This window comes from Colobus angolensis, unplaced genomic scaffold (assembly GCF_000951035.1).
Source record: "Colobus angolensis palliatus isolate OR3802 unplaced genomic scaffold, Cang.pa_1.0 Scaffold194, whole genome shotgun sequence".
Taxonomy (NCBI): Eukaryota; Metazoa; Chordata; class Mammalia; order Primates; family Cercopithecidae; genus Colobus; species Colobus angolensis.
Genome location: NW_012115088.1, coordinates 2,570,642 through 2,584,324, shown reverse-complemented (window position 1 = coordinate 2,584,324; position 13,683 = coordinate 2,570,642). Strand labels below are relative to the sequence as shown.

Below are 13,683 nucleotides of genomic sequence, written 5' to 3'. Positions count from 1 at the left end.
TCTCTACGAAAAATACAAAATATTAGCCAGGCACGGTGGTGGGTGCCTGTAGCCCCAGCCACTCGGGAGGTTGAGGCAGGAGGATGGCGTGAACCCGGGAGACGGAGCTTGCAGTGAGCCAAGATCACGCCACTGCACTCCAGCCTGAGCAAGACTCCGTCTCAAAAACAAACAAAAAATTGATTCAATTGCTAACATTTTTTAAAAATAGTGGTATTCATATAAAAGTCAATAATTACAGCCTCTCTTCAAACACTTGGAGAAAATTAACACAGGGCCTATCTACCTGAATGAGTTGGAGCTGAAGAAGCCACATGTTCTCTTAATTTTGCCACAGTCACCACTACTCCCTATCATCATGTACACCAAAGCTGAATGTTAATTGTCATGTATTCTAATAGTAATGTTGTTATTTTTTTTAATACAAAGCCCATTTTACTCATTTTTTTTTTTTTTTTCGACTTGGGAATCTCTGTAGCCATAGCCATTTCCATTTCCAGCCATAGTCTTAAGGTTTTGTCAAGGTTCTTTTGACTCATAAATTTTTAATACTGATCATTCCAGAGTTCTAAGTTTTAAAATAGCATTTGATCTTGAAGTGCTTGAGTGAAAATGTACTCCCATGATCAGAGGGGAAAAAAAGCTAAAACAAAAATACTTAAAAATAAACCTAAGAAAATTGGTGCACGTTTTACTTAACTCTTAGTTCCCCAAGGAATCTAAAATTAAGTGAGATATTTACTCTTAGAAGTGATATCTTTTGTTAGAGATGGCTCTGGTAGGCATGTATACAGCTAGTTTTCTCAAGGATTGAAACAATTCCATGTTCTTTATTTAATCTTTTTAAATAAAGTAACTTTTTGGCAATAAATTCTTATTGGTGTATTCATTCCAAGTATCATTTGATTCATGAAGATCTTGGGTTCCTTGTATTGTTTTGGGTAATTGATGTCTCTCTCCTGAATGGTCAGGGATGCACCAAACCCTAGGGAGAAATCAGTTTCAAAAAGAACGAAGATTAGGAAGTGTATGATGTTTATAGTGGGCTGTTTGGAAGCTTTCAAAATTAACCCACCACCTTCCTCCCCGGACATACCTAGAAATACCCACTCAAACATATACAGATGCAGAATGTCTCCTCGGTGGAGTTCAGCTCTGTGGTGAGCATTTATGAGAGGCCAGATGCTTTTCAGTCTCAGTTTCCTCACCCATTAAATCAGGTTAATAATCATATGTGCCTCACAGAGAGGTGGAGATGATTACATGGAGGAAATGATAGTTAGCACTTTGCAAAGTGCTAGCACACAAATAGGGCCCAATAAATGTTATCTGATATTTCTGCCACTGCGGCTATTATCACTATCCACTATTACTACATCCACAGCCATAGTCCCATTACTTCTACTGTGGTAATTATTATTAACACTAGAGAGAACAGAACTAAGGGGTAAGTTAAGGCCCCTTTCTCCTCCTTTCTGTTTCTATATTAACAGTAAATTAATCCAACAGACTCTACTTTCTGGAGAAGTCCTTGATATCAGAACAAGTAATACAATTCAAGGTATTGAGGCAAAAATTCAGCGTTTATTTTTTAACAATTGGATCTTCCACAATGTAGTGGATCTTTTCTGCTCAGGATCCCAGGCTAGCCCCCAGATGTTTGGTACACATGTCAATCTCTCTATTTATACATTTATCTTCCACCCATTGCAGAAATTTGGAGATTCACAAAGAGTAGAAGATACAAAAAGTTTATTGAGGATCAAACTCTAAGGTACTAATAGGGATTGTTGTCTGTGTCTGCAATCCTTGAAAGAACTTAGAGCACAAGGTATTAATAAAAATGTAAGAATGCATGTGAAGTTTGGTCAGACCACAGCTTTAATTTCAATGAGATGTCACAAGAACAAAGCATGGACCAGAAGCACATGAAGCACATGAAGCACAGAAGGCTGGAAGTAAAACGACAACCTGATCTGAAAAGACCTCTACAGAAAAGCCAGGTTCAGAAAAGAAGAAGGAAGCTGCCTTCTTCTGGGTGCTATCATCTCTTTGCAGCACCAATGGAACACTTAAACAAAAATAATTTATAAGACAGGTTTACAAAATGTAAATTAAAATGTATTTATGTATCATATGTCATTATACATGTAAAGAAACTTAATGTCAGATGAAAATAAACTTTAAATGAGGCTCAGAATTATAACAAAGAAATAAAGATATTTCATATATCTCACAATTTTTCAGGTATCATTTCATATAAAATTATGTTTCATGGTGTCAGCTGGTGAAAAACATGACACAAAATGGATTTCTAAATGCAGTTCAGAAGCTTACATGAACATAATTGTAACTTTTTTCTTAAGAGCTCCCTGTTAAATTGCCTTATTTTTAATATTATACAAATATTTATACAGAGATGCCAGTAGACAATTATGTCTCCCATATAATAATACTTCATATTGTGCTAGTCAGGAATTTACGCTGATATCAGATCACTTGACCAACACAGCACAATGAAAGAAAAGGGTAAGTGGGAAGTACAAAGTACATTGTATAGATAATAGTCTCAAGTACATATTTTTCTCTGGCACAGGAAACTGGTCATTTCCCAAATTTACAGTGCAGAACACTATTCCTGTTTTAGTCGTTATTCAAGAATGCAGTTCCCATGAAAAGGAAATGCAAGCAGTGGAGAAGGAAAAGTATTTAATGCTAGAAAACCCAGAGAAATGAATGAGGATCCCAACCTGAAGATCTGTTGCTGCCCGACGGCCACTCCCCTCCTTCATCTCACATTCTGATCTAACTCAACGTGCAATCCATGAGATATAAAAGAAAGATTTATAAACTGGTTTCATAATAAATATTTATTTCAATTAACATGAATTTGTTGTATTCTTTAAACACATTTATTTTGTGTGTTAGTCCATTTCCATACTCCTATGAAGACATACCCAAGACTGGGTAATTTACAAAGAGAAAGAAGTTTAATGGATTCACAGTTCCACATGGCTGGGGAGGCCTCACAATCATGGCAGAAGGCCAAGGAGGAGCAAAGACACATCTTACATGGAGGCAGTCAAGACAGTGTGTGCAGGGGAATTCCCCTTTATAAAACCATCATATCTCAAGAGACTTATGCACTATCACCACAACAGTATGGAAAAGGCATGCCTCCATGATTCTGTCACCTCCCACCGGGTCCCTCCCATGACACATGGGGATTATGTGAGCTACAATTCAAGATGAGGTTTGGGTGGGGACACAGCCAAACTATATCAACTTGTCTCCAACTTTTATATCTCAGAAACTTAGGCACTTACTTTATCTTTTCTTTAAAACTGACTTCTAAAATTGTCCACCATCATCCTTAAAACACATTTGACTGAAAATACATGTCAGTATCCTATGGCCCTTTCTGACTCACCATATTCTCTCCTTCTCTCATGACCAAATATTGTCTTTACCCTCTTCATTCAACATATCACCCCTTCCTTAGTCTGCAATTTGTTTCCTTTCCTTTTCCATTTGACTCATACACTATTCCTAAAATGAATTAGTATAAAGTAACTAAAACGGTTAGTGCTGCGCTGATACGGACAAATATTAATAGATCGATGGCACAGGGACAGTCCAGGAAATATCCTGAGTATGCAGAATTTACTATTTGAAACAGGTAGCACTTCAAATCAGTGGGGAAAGAATGCCCAGGTATTAGGACAGCAGGCAGTCCAGTTTGTAGTCTTTACCAAAATATGACAGAAGTCAGCAACATGAAGTGGTGAAGAGCTTTCTGGAGCCACTCTGCCTAGGTTTGAATCCCAACTCTGCCAACTACTAGATGTGTGACCACATAAGTAACTTTACCTCTCTGAGGCAGAGCTTCCATATTTGTAAGATAAGAGTAATATAGTATCTACTCCTATAGACTTGCTATAAGGATTAAACAAATTAATATATGTAAAGTAACTGAGGGCTAGGCACAGTAGCTCCCACCTGTAATCCCAGCACTTTGGGAGGCTAAGGCAGACAGATCATGAGGTCAGGAAATCGAGACCATCCTGGCTAACACGGTGAAACCCCATCTCTACTAAAAAATACAAAAAATTAGCCAGGCGTGTTGGCAGGCACCTGTAGTCCCAGCTACTTGGGAGGCTGAGGCAGGAGAATGGTGTGAACCCAGGAGGCAGAGCTTTCAGTGAGCTGAGATCATGCCACTGCACTCCAGCCTGGGTGACAGAGCAAGACTCCATCTCAAAAACAAAAACAAAAACAAAAAAGCAACTGGTACATCGAATGTCAATGTCTGTGTTTGCTGTTATTACTATTTTTTTCCTATTTCTTATAACCAAATATCCTTTTTCAATGCTGTTTTCATTAAATAACAGCAAAATTTCTGAAGGAAGACCTTCAAAAAGGAGAACCATCCTTTTTACATCATCCACATAGCAAACTATATCAATGACATTAATAACCAACTAGGAAGAACAAGTATTGTATATGTATAAATATCTAAAACATTTTTAAACTGCTTTTAAGTCATTCATTACGTTTTATTCATAATTTACTTTGTAAAAAATCTATGTAAGTGGTCAAATATCTGAAAGCATTTTCTTACAAATTCAAGAAATATGAAAAAAACTAAATAAGCTCAACTGTGAAAATCTGGGATAACAATTATTATCAATAATCTTTTTATGTTTCAAAAATCAAGAAAAAATAAAATATGAAATATCATAAATACTTCTACATACTTCACGAGTTAAATAGCAGCCAACAAAATGCTACTAATGAGTTCATTTCTATGAATATTGGCTTGCAGCTCCGTTGACAGCTGAATATTCATGAAGCAAGTTAGGTACAAATAAACAAGGAAACTTTTACTTCCACAGGAGAAAAAAAAAAAAAGCTATGATAATTAGCAAATATTTTAAGCACTTTTTTTCTGACCTGGGTTATGAAACTTAACCATCAAAAAAATTTAGTGTCTGTCTATATAGCTTTGTCTATGAGTTTTGTTACATAACCACAAAGATGCAGCAGCCTTGTTCAACTACTGCAAAATCCCAAATACCCCTAACATCAATAGTTTTCTTGTTTCACAGGATCTGAATCACCTCAGGTACTCAATAAGAAACCTTTTGGGGATGTAAATGAAACTTTCCCTAGGCTGGGTGTGATCATTAATCTGGTTTAGGGCAATTATTTGCAGAGTTTAAAGCTTAAACTTGCACATAATATGTAAAAGGTCATGGTAAATTGAAATCTAATCTGAATTAGGTTCAATATTGGGGGTATAGTCTGGACGCCCCAAGAGGCTCAGCAAGTAGACTCCAGGCAACAGTGACAGGATTCACTCTAGGGAGATGGCATATAGTAGCTGGTCACTGGTCTAAAGGTGACCCCGATGGATGCTGCTTGAGGTGGAGTAGGAATAAAAATGGTTGTGAAGAAAGGTTAGTATCTAATAGGATATAATTGACTTCTTCCAAATGCAGTGGGATTTAGGTTTCAGCCCCAGGCCTGATTTAAAAAACTGGAATAAAAATCAAGAGTGAGGATAGAATCTAATTGTATAGAGTGGATGGTCACTGTTGAGACAGGTTAAACTGCATCTCAGTGGGGAAACTGGTGCCTCCCTTCATCCCGGGATACCTAATTTAGGACAGCAAAACTAACTCCAGACCATGCCTGCTAGGGAAGAGGAGGCTCCTCTTACCCTCCAGCTTAGCCAGGGCTGCACCAGGGCAGTGGGGGAGGCTGAGCATACAGGAGCTTAGAGGACCAGCAAACTGCTAATGAGTTGCTCTTTGCAGGTCAACTGTAAACTTGTACATTCTGGTCAAAGAATAACGGTAGGAATTGAATTTTAAAATGCATATTCAACAATATATCCCAAAATCAACTGAGGGTGAGTGTCCCACTGGGAAACTAATGCATATGTCCTGAAATTATCTGTGTATTTTTACCTCTTGTCATTAGACAAAATGGAATAATATCCTCATTGTATGAGACAGTCACTGTGAACCCACTCTATGCAAGGCTCTGTTCTCAGCACTAGGTAAATGACAATGGAAAGGCCAGTTCCTTGCCCTCAGTGAGTGTGCATTCTAGGGGATGGATGTGCAAAAGATGAATAAACCACTAAATGGACAATGCAAGTTCAGATGGTGGTAAGTACTATGAAGAAAAATAAAACAAGTGAATGGAAAGTCTTCTTAGAAGAGGCATCACTTCAGGAGAGACTTTAAGGAAGTGAGAGTACAATGCATGGGAATATCTAAGAAGGATCCATGGACAAATGCACCAACAATTGGAGTGAAGTAGGGGTATGTATGACCCAAAGGAAGGACAGACTGTGTGTGGCAAAAGGGAGAAAAAGAGCCATTTGAGAAGTGGTTGTTAGGTGAGGGCAGGTCATGGAGGGCCTGGGGGATGGCAGTGGAGAGTTCATTTTATTCTCAGTGTGATGGGCAACCATTGAAAGTCTGTAAGCAGAGTTGGTGTGAAGCTCACCCCAGCTACTTCGTGCAGAACTGGCTATGGAGAGGGCCACCTAGGTTTCCATTGAAATAAGACAAGTGAAAGATGATGGAGCTGTGTGTAAGGTGGTGAGGAGCAGTCAGAATCTGCCTATGTTATGAAGTTATTGCTGGCAGGATTTGCTCATGGATTGACTGTGAATTGTGAGAGGAAGAGAGAAATCAAGGTTGCCACCTAAGTTTTTTGCCCGAGCGTCTGCATGAACACCAGTGCCATTTACTGGCATGGGAGAGACCCTGGGGAGAACAGGGTTGAAGGAGACACAGCAACGGATCTTATCAAAGCAATATATAAAGCAACACGACAGATTCAATCAACACAAAAGCAATTTCAATCAATAAGGAATCCCCTCTTATCCAAAGAATCCTTTTCCATTTCTCAAAATTATTTAAAACACCATTTATGGGAGAGCTGCATGGCGATTTCTTCCATTTTCTGTTACTTCATTAAAATCTCCCCTTCTGTGGGCTGAATTAGGAAAGCCATCAAAAAATATTAGCAGGAAATAATGTCAATTGATTTCTTATTATGTTCTATTTAATAAATTAAGAATAAATGAGACGTGGCCATGCTTGGTTTATAATTCTTTTTTATTCCAGTGTGATACAAATAAATGAAAACCTCTCAATGTCAAATGCCCATACCTGAGGGAATATGGATTCAGACATTAATGTATTTTTGGAGATTACAAATATATAAGAAAAATATTAAAAAGTATTTTGAGCAAGAAATTACTTGCATCAATACTAAGCTTATCTAAAGTAAGGAGAAAGTTTCATAGCAGTTGACATGGTCCTTTTATCAGTGCAAAGAAATACAGTTTTGATTTTTCAACAGAGTCAAAGTCAATAAGGATGTGCACAGCTGTGATGTCCATTCATTAAATAGTAAATGAAAGTACACAAGAAAGAATGAACTTGAAATAACTACCCATTGCCAGAAAGTCAGGGAAATCAAGAAAGGCAGAGAGAGAAAAATGAAAGTCACCATTTGAACTTACTTTTTCTATCATAAATAGTCATAGCAAAGATGATAAAGTATTCATTTTTCACCAGCCGTACAAATTATCTCAATTCATGCTTCAGTAATCCTGCGAGGCTAGAAGTAATCTTAGCTTCATTTTAGTAATGGAGAAACTGAGTCTGAAGGAAATTAAGTAGCTTCTCCAAGGTGGAACAGTCAGGAAATGAAGGAGCCTGGATTCAATCCTCACTTGACCCAGCCCCAGCTCTCTCACTGCCAAGCTGCATATATTCCGCCCACTCTTTCCCACAGGTGAGTTAAAACAGTCAGGCCAAACATGATGAAGCCCCATCTCTACTAAAAATACAAAAATTAGCCAGGCGTAGTGGCACATACCTGTAGTCCCAGCTACTTGGTAGGCTGAGGCAGGAGAATCGCTTGAACCAGGGAGTCGGAGGTTGCAGTGAGCCGAGATGGCGCCACTGCATTCCAGCCTGGCAACAGGGTGAGACTGTCTCAAAAACAAAAACAAAACAAAACAAAAGCCAGAAGACCTCCTGTGGAGGCTGAAATAGGAACCAAATTATACTCAGTCAGTTTCTAAATCTGATTTCCAAAGTTTCCATCCCTGCCTTAGAAAAGGATGTCACTCTTTTCACATCTTTTAGCAAAGAAATTCTCTTCTCTTTAACGTTAACTTGGCTGATGGTACTGACTTTTTCCTAACTGAATAAATATCACAGAATTTGAGTAATCTTATATTTCTGCAACAGAATATTGCTCCTAGAAGAAAATTCTCCAGAACTCCTTTCCTCTGATCCTAATTATAGCAAGTAACTTAAGACGACCACATTACAGAACAAGATACAACTGAGCGCCCACTTTGAGTTAACAGGTTCCAGCTGTTACCAGGGCCCAGCTAAAGTCTTCCTGGTCTATAGTACTCAGTAGCTCCACCCAGGAAAGGTGGCCCCAGACCCCTAACCTCCAATGATCTTCTGCTGTCTGAGAAAATTAGATACTGAAAGTCACATTGTTTTAATCAGAAAATACTAAGAAACTATTATACAAGCCAGGCTCAGCAGCATTCACCTATAATCCCAGCTACTCAGGAGGCTGAGGCGGGAGGATCACTTGAGCCCAGGAGTTTAAGTCCAGCCTGGGCAACAAAGCAAGACCTCGCCACCTCGAAAAAAAAAAAAAAAAAAAAAAAAAAACAAAGACACTATTACAGGGAGAAATACAGGGACTTATAAAAGTTTAGGATTTAGTTAGAATAAATCCCAAACCCTGAAACAGTCTTCAGAAATCTTTTTAAAATAATGTGCAAATCAATAGAAGTAGCATAAAAATCTCCTTTGAAAGTGTCCAATGAAGTTAATGATAAAAATTAACTATAATTATTATAGTAAGCACACATCCTCCAGAGAGCTTTCTGTCCCCTGTACAATATTGAAATGCGAGTTCCTCAAACAGCACAACTTCCCTAATATCACAGCTCTAAAGTTCATGATTCAAACAGCCATATAACTTGATTTAATAAGTCTGTAAACTACAGTATCTATACTTTTCTGAAGCTCCTGGGTCAACAAACTCTGTTTTCCACCACATAGTAAGGCATTATAATTTTAAATGCATTAATGACATTTCCCAAACCTCTTAAATTTAGGAAGAACCACACACATTTTGCAGCACATTTTTAAGGAAATGTTGCTCTGAAAAAAAAAATGAATTAAAAAGCAAATAAAATGAATTTGATGATGTAAACATCAACCTAAGAATATCATCTGAATTTTGTAAGTTCCCATATTACAAAAATTACCAATAAGTTCACATACTACAAGGGGTACACTGAACGCTTCTAGTAGGACAAAGAACTACAGGGATAGTCATATTAAGAAAATTAGTATCTTCCAGCCAGGAACAGTGGCTCACATCTTTGGGAGAGCACTTTGTGAGATGGAGGTGGGAGTAATCCCAGCACTTTGGGAGACCGAGGCGGGAGTATCACTTGAGGTTAGGAGTTAAAGACCAGCCTGGCCAACATGGCAAAACACCATCTCTACTAAAACACAAAAATTAGCCAGGTGTGGTGGCACACACCTACAATCCCAGCTACTCGGAAGCTGAGGCATGAGAATCACTTGAACCCAGGAGGTGCAGGATGCAGTGAGCCAAGATCATGCCACTGCATTCCAGCCTAGATGACACAGTGAGACTCCACCTCAAAAAAAAAAAAAAAGTACAAAATTAGTATCTTCTCCATGCACTTTCTTTTTTTCTTTTTTAAGTTTATTTTACATTCAAGGGTACATATGCAGGTTTGTTACATAGGGAAACTTGTGTCACAGGACTTGTTTTATAGATTATTTCATCACCCAGGTACTAAGCCTAGTATTTTTTCTGCCCGTCTCCCACCTCCCACCCTCCACCCTCAAGTAGATCTCAGTGTCTGTTCTTCCCCTCTTTGTGTCCAAGTGTTCTCATCATTTAGCTCCCACTTGTAAGTGAGAACATGCAGTATTCAGTTTTCTGTTCTTGCATTAGTTTGCTAAGGACAATGACCTTCAGCTCCATCCATGTTCCTAAAAAGGACATAATCTCATTCTTTATGGCTGTATAGTATTCCGTGGTATATATGTACTACGTTTTCTTTATCCAGTCTACCATTGATGGGTATTTAGGTTGACTCCATATCTTTGCTATTGTGAATAGTGCTGCAATGAACATACATGTGCATGTATCTTTATGATAGAGTGCTTTATATTCCTTTGGATATATACCCAGCAATCAGATTGCTGGGTTGAACAGTAGCTGTGTTTTTAGCTCTTTGAGGAACTGCTACACTGCCTTTTACAAGGGTTGAACTAATTCACACTCCCACCAACAATGTGTAAGTGTTCCCTTTTCTCTGCAACCACAACAGCATCTGTTAATTTTTGACTTTTTAATACTAGCCATTCTGACTGGAGTAAAATGGTATCTCCACTGTGGTTTTGATTTCCATTTCTGGAATGATCAGTGATGTTGAGCTTTTTTTCATACACTAGTTGGCTGCATGCATGTCTTCTTTTGAAAAGTGTCTGTTCATGTCCTTTGCCCACTTTTTAATGGGTTTGTTCATTTTTATTGTAAATTTAAGTTCCTTATAGATGCTGGATATTAGACCTTTGCCAGCTGCATAGTTTACAAATATTTTCTCCTATTGGGTAGGTTGTCTGTTTACTCTATTGATAGTTTCTTTGGCTATGAAGAAGCTCTTAAGTTTAATTAGATCCTATTTGTCAATTTTTGCTTTTGTTATGATTGCTTTGGCCTCTTTATCATGAAATATTTGTGAGTTTCTACGTCCAGAATGGTATTGCCTAGGTTGTCTTCCAAGGTTTTCATAGGTGTGGATTTTACATTTAAGCCTTTAATCCACCTTGAGTTAATTTTTGTATATGGTGTAAGGAAGACGTTCAGTTTCAATCTTCTGCAGATGGCTAGCCAGTTATCCTAGCACTATTTATTGAATAAGGAGTTTTTTCCTCCATCACTTGTTTTTGTCATCTTTGTCAAAGATCACATGGTTATAAGTACGTGGCCTTATTTCTGGGCTCTTTATTCTGTTCCATTGGTCTATGTGTCTGTCTTTGTACGAGTACCATACTGTTTTGATTACTGTAGCCCTGTAATAAAGTTTGAGGTTGGGAACTGCGATGCGTCCAGCTTTCTTTTTGCTTAGTATTGCCTTGGCTATTCAAGCTTGTTTTTGGTTCCACGTAAATTCTGAAATCATTTTTTTCTAGTTCTGTGAACAATATCATTGGTAGTTTAAAAGGAATAACACTGAATTTGTAAATTGCTTTGGGCAGTATGGACATTTAAATAATATTGATTCTTCCTGTCCATGAGCATGGAATGTTTTTCCATTTGTTTGTGTCATCTCTGATTTCTTTAAGTGGTGGTTTGTAATTCCCATTGTAGAGATCTTTCACCTCCCTGGTTAGGTGTATACCTAGGTTTGTTTGTTTTGTGGCAATTGTGAATGGAATTGCATTCCTGATTTGGCTCTCTCTCGCCTAACTGTTGTTAATGTATAGGAATGTTAATAATTTTTGCACATTAATTTTGTATTCTGAGACTTTGCTAAAATTGTTTATCAGCTTAAGGAGCTTTGGGGTTAAGATAGTACGGTTTTATAGATGTAGGATCATGTCATCTGCAAATAGGGATAGTTTAACTTCCTCTCTTCCTATTTCTCTTGCCTAATTGCCCTGACCAGGACTTCCAATACTATGTTGAATAGGAGTGGTGAGAAAGGGCATCCTTGTCTTGTGCCGGTTTTCAAGGCAAATGCTTCCAGCTTTTGCCCATTCAGTATAATGTTGGTTGTGGGTTTGTCATAGGTGGCTTTTATTATTTTGAGGCATGTTCCTTCAATACCTAGTTTATTGAGAGATTTTAAACATGAAGGGGTCTTGAATTTTATCAAAAGCCTTTTCTATATCTATTGAGATAATCACATGGTTTTGGTCTTTAGTTCTGTTTTATGTGATGAATCACATTTATTGATTTACATATGTTGAACCAACCTTGCATCCCAGAGATAAAGCCCACTTGATCATGATGAACAAGCTTTTTGATGTACTGCTGGATTCAGTTTGTAAATATTTTGTTGAGGATTTTTGCATCAATGTTCATCAAGAATATTGGCCTAAAGTTTTCTTTTTTTTTGGTGTGTCTCTGCCAGGGTTTCTTCGGGATGATGCTGGCCTCATAGAATGAGTTGTGTAAAAGTTGCTCCTCCTCGATTTTTTTGAAATAGTTTCAGTAGGATGCTACCAGCTCTTCTTTGTATGTCTAGTAGAATTTGGCTATGAATCTGTCTGGTTCTGGGCTTTTTTTTTTTTTTTTTTGGTTGGTTGGTTGGCTATTCATTACTGATTCAATTTTGGAGCTCAATATTGGTCTGTTCAGGGAATCAATTTCTTCGTGGTTCAGTCTTGGGAGAATGGGTATGTCCAAGAATTTACCCATCTCTTCTAGTTTTTCTAGTTCACATTCAGAGTAGTCTCTGATGGTTGTTTGTATTTCTATAGGTCAGAGGAACCATCCTGTTGTTTCTAATACTGTTTATTTGAATCTTCTCTCTTTTCCTCTTTATTAGTCTACCCAGCAGCCTATCTATCCTACTAATTTTTTCAAAAACCCAACTACTGGGTTTGTTGATCTTTTGAATGGTTTTTGTTTCTCAGTCTCCTTCAGTTTAGATCTGATTTTTCCTCCATGTATCTTAAATAAATATTTTTAAAAGCTTTACCCAGAATTTATGTATCTCAACTGAGAGGTAGAAAGTTGCAAGAGACCATTGCTCCCACACTAACAAGCAGAACAAGCTACATAAGTTACAAAATCACCCTCTTTCAGAAAGCGAATGATGCAAAGAAACCTAAAGGAAATAAATTCCAGAAAGTGTCAAGCCCTTCATAAGTGAAAAAGGACCTATGGCTCTTCTCAAACCTGCAGCACTAGCTGCAGCAGGAGTGTGAATTCACCATAGATCAGAGCACAGAGAAATCAGCTGAAGTTTACAGGAACTTTAAATTTTTTGTTTGTTTTTGTGTTAGAGTCAGGGTCTCAATCTGTCACCCAGGCTGGAGTACAATGGTATATTCATAGCTCACTGCAGCCTCGAACTCCTGGGCTCAAGCAACCCTCCCACCTCGTCACCACCTGAGTACTTAGTACTACATGTATGCACCACCGTGCCTAGCGAATTTTTTTGGTTTTTTTTTTCTAGAGACAGTGTCTCACTATGTTGCTCAGGCTGGTCTTGAACTCCTCACCTCAAGTAACTCTCCTGTTTTGGCCTCCCAAAGTGTTGGGATTACAGGCATGAGCCAACGTACCTGGATTCAGGAACTTTTAGAGGCTGCATATGAAATTAGAATTCCAAGGAGCGCTAGATACAAGCTAAGCTTACATGCACTAGCCAGTAAGCCTTCACCAAGTGCTAAAGCACGCTGAAGGTTGGGGACAGGGCAGGAGAAATAAGAAAGGTCCCCCATGGGGCACACAGAACTTTCCCCACTTTAAGGCAGGACCCACTAAAAACTGGAGGCCAGGCAGAGGAGCTTAGAGGCATCCTTCTGAGACCTTCCAGCGTTCAGGGTGGCAGGATAGAAAGAG

The 13,683-nt window shown here is 38.3% G+C and overlaps 1 protein-coding gene across 2 annotated transcripts in view; it reads right to left on the bottom strand.

Moving 5' to 3' along the window:
* PREX2 (phosphatidylinositol-3,4,5-trisphosphate-dependent Rac exchange factor 2) overlaps positions 1 to 13,683 on the bottom strand; it is a 289,450-nt gene that overhangs the window by 229,522 nt on the left and 46,245 nt on the right. The window lies entirely within an intron of this gene.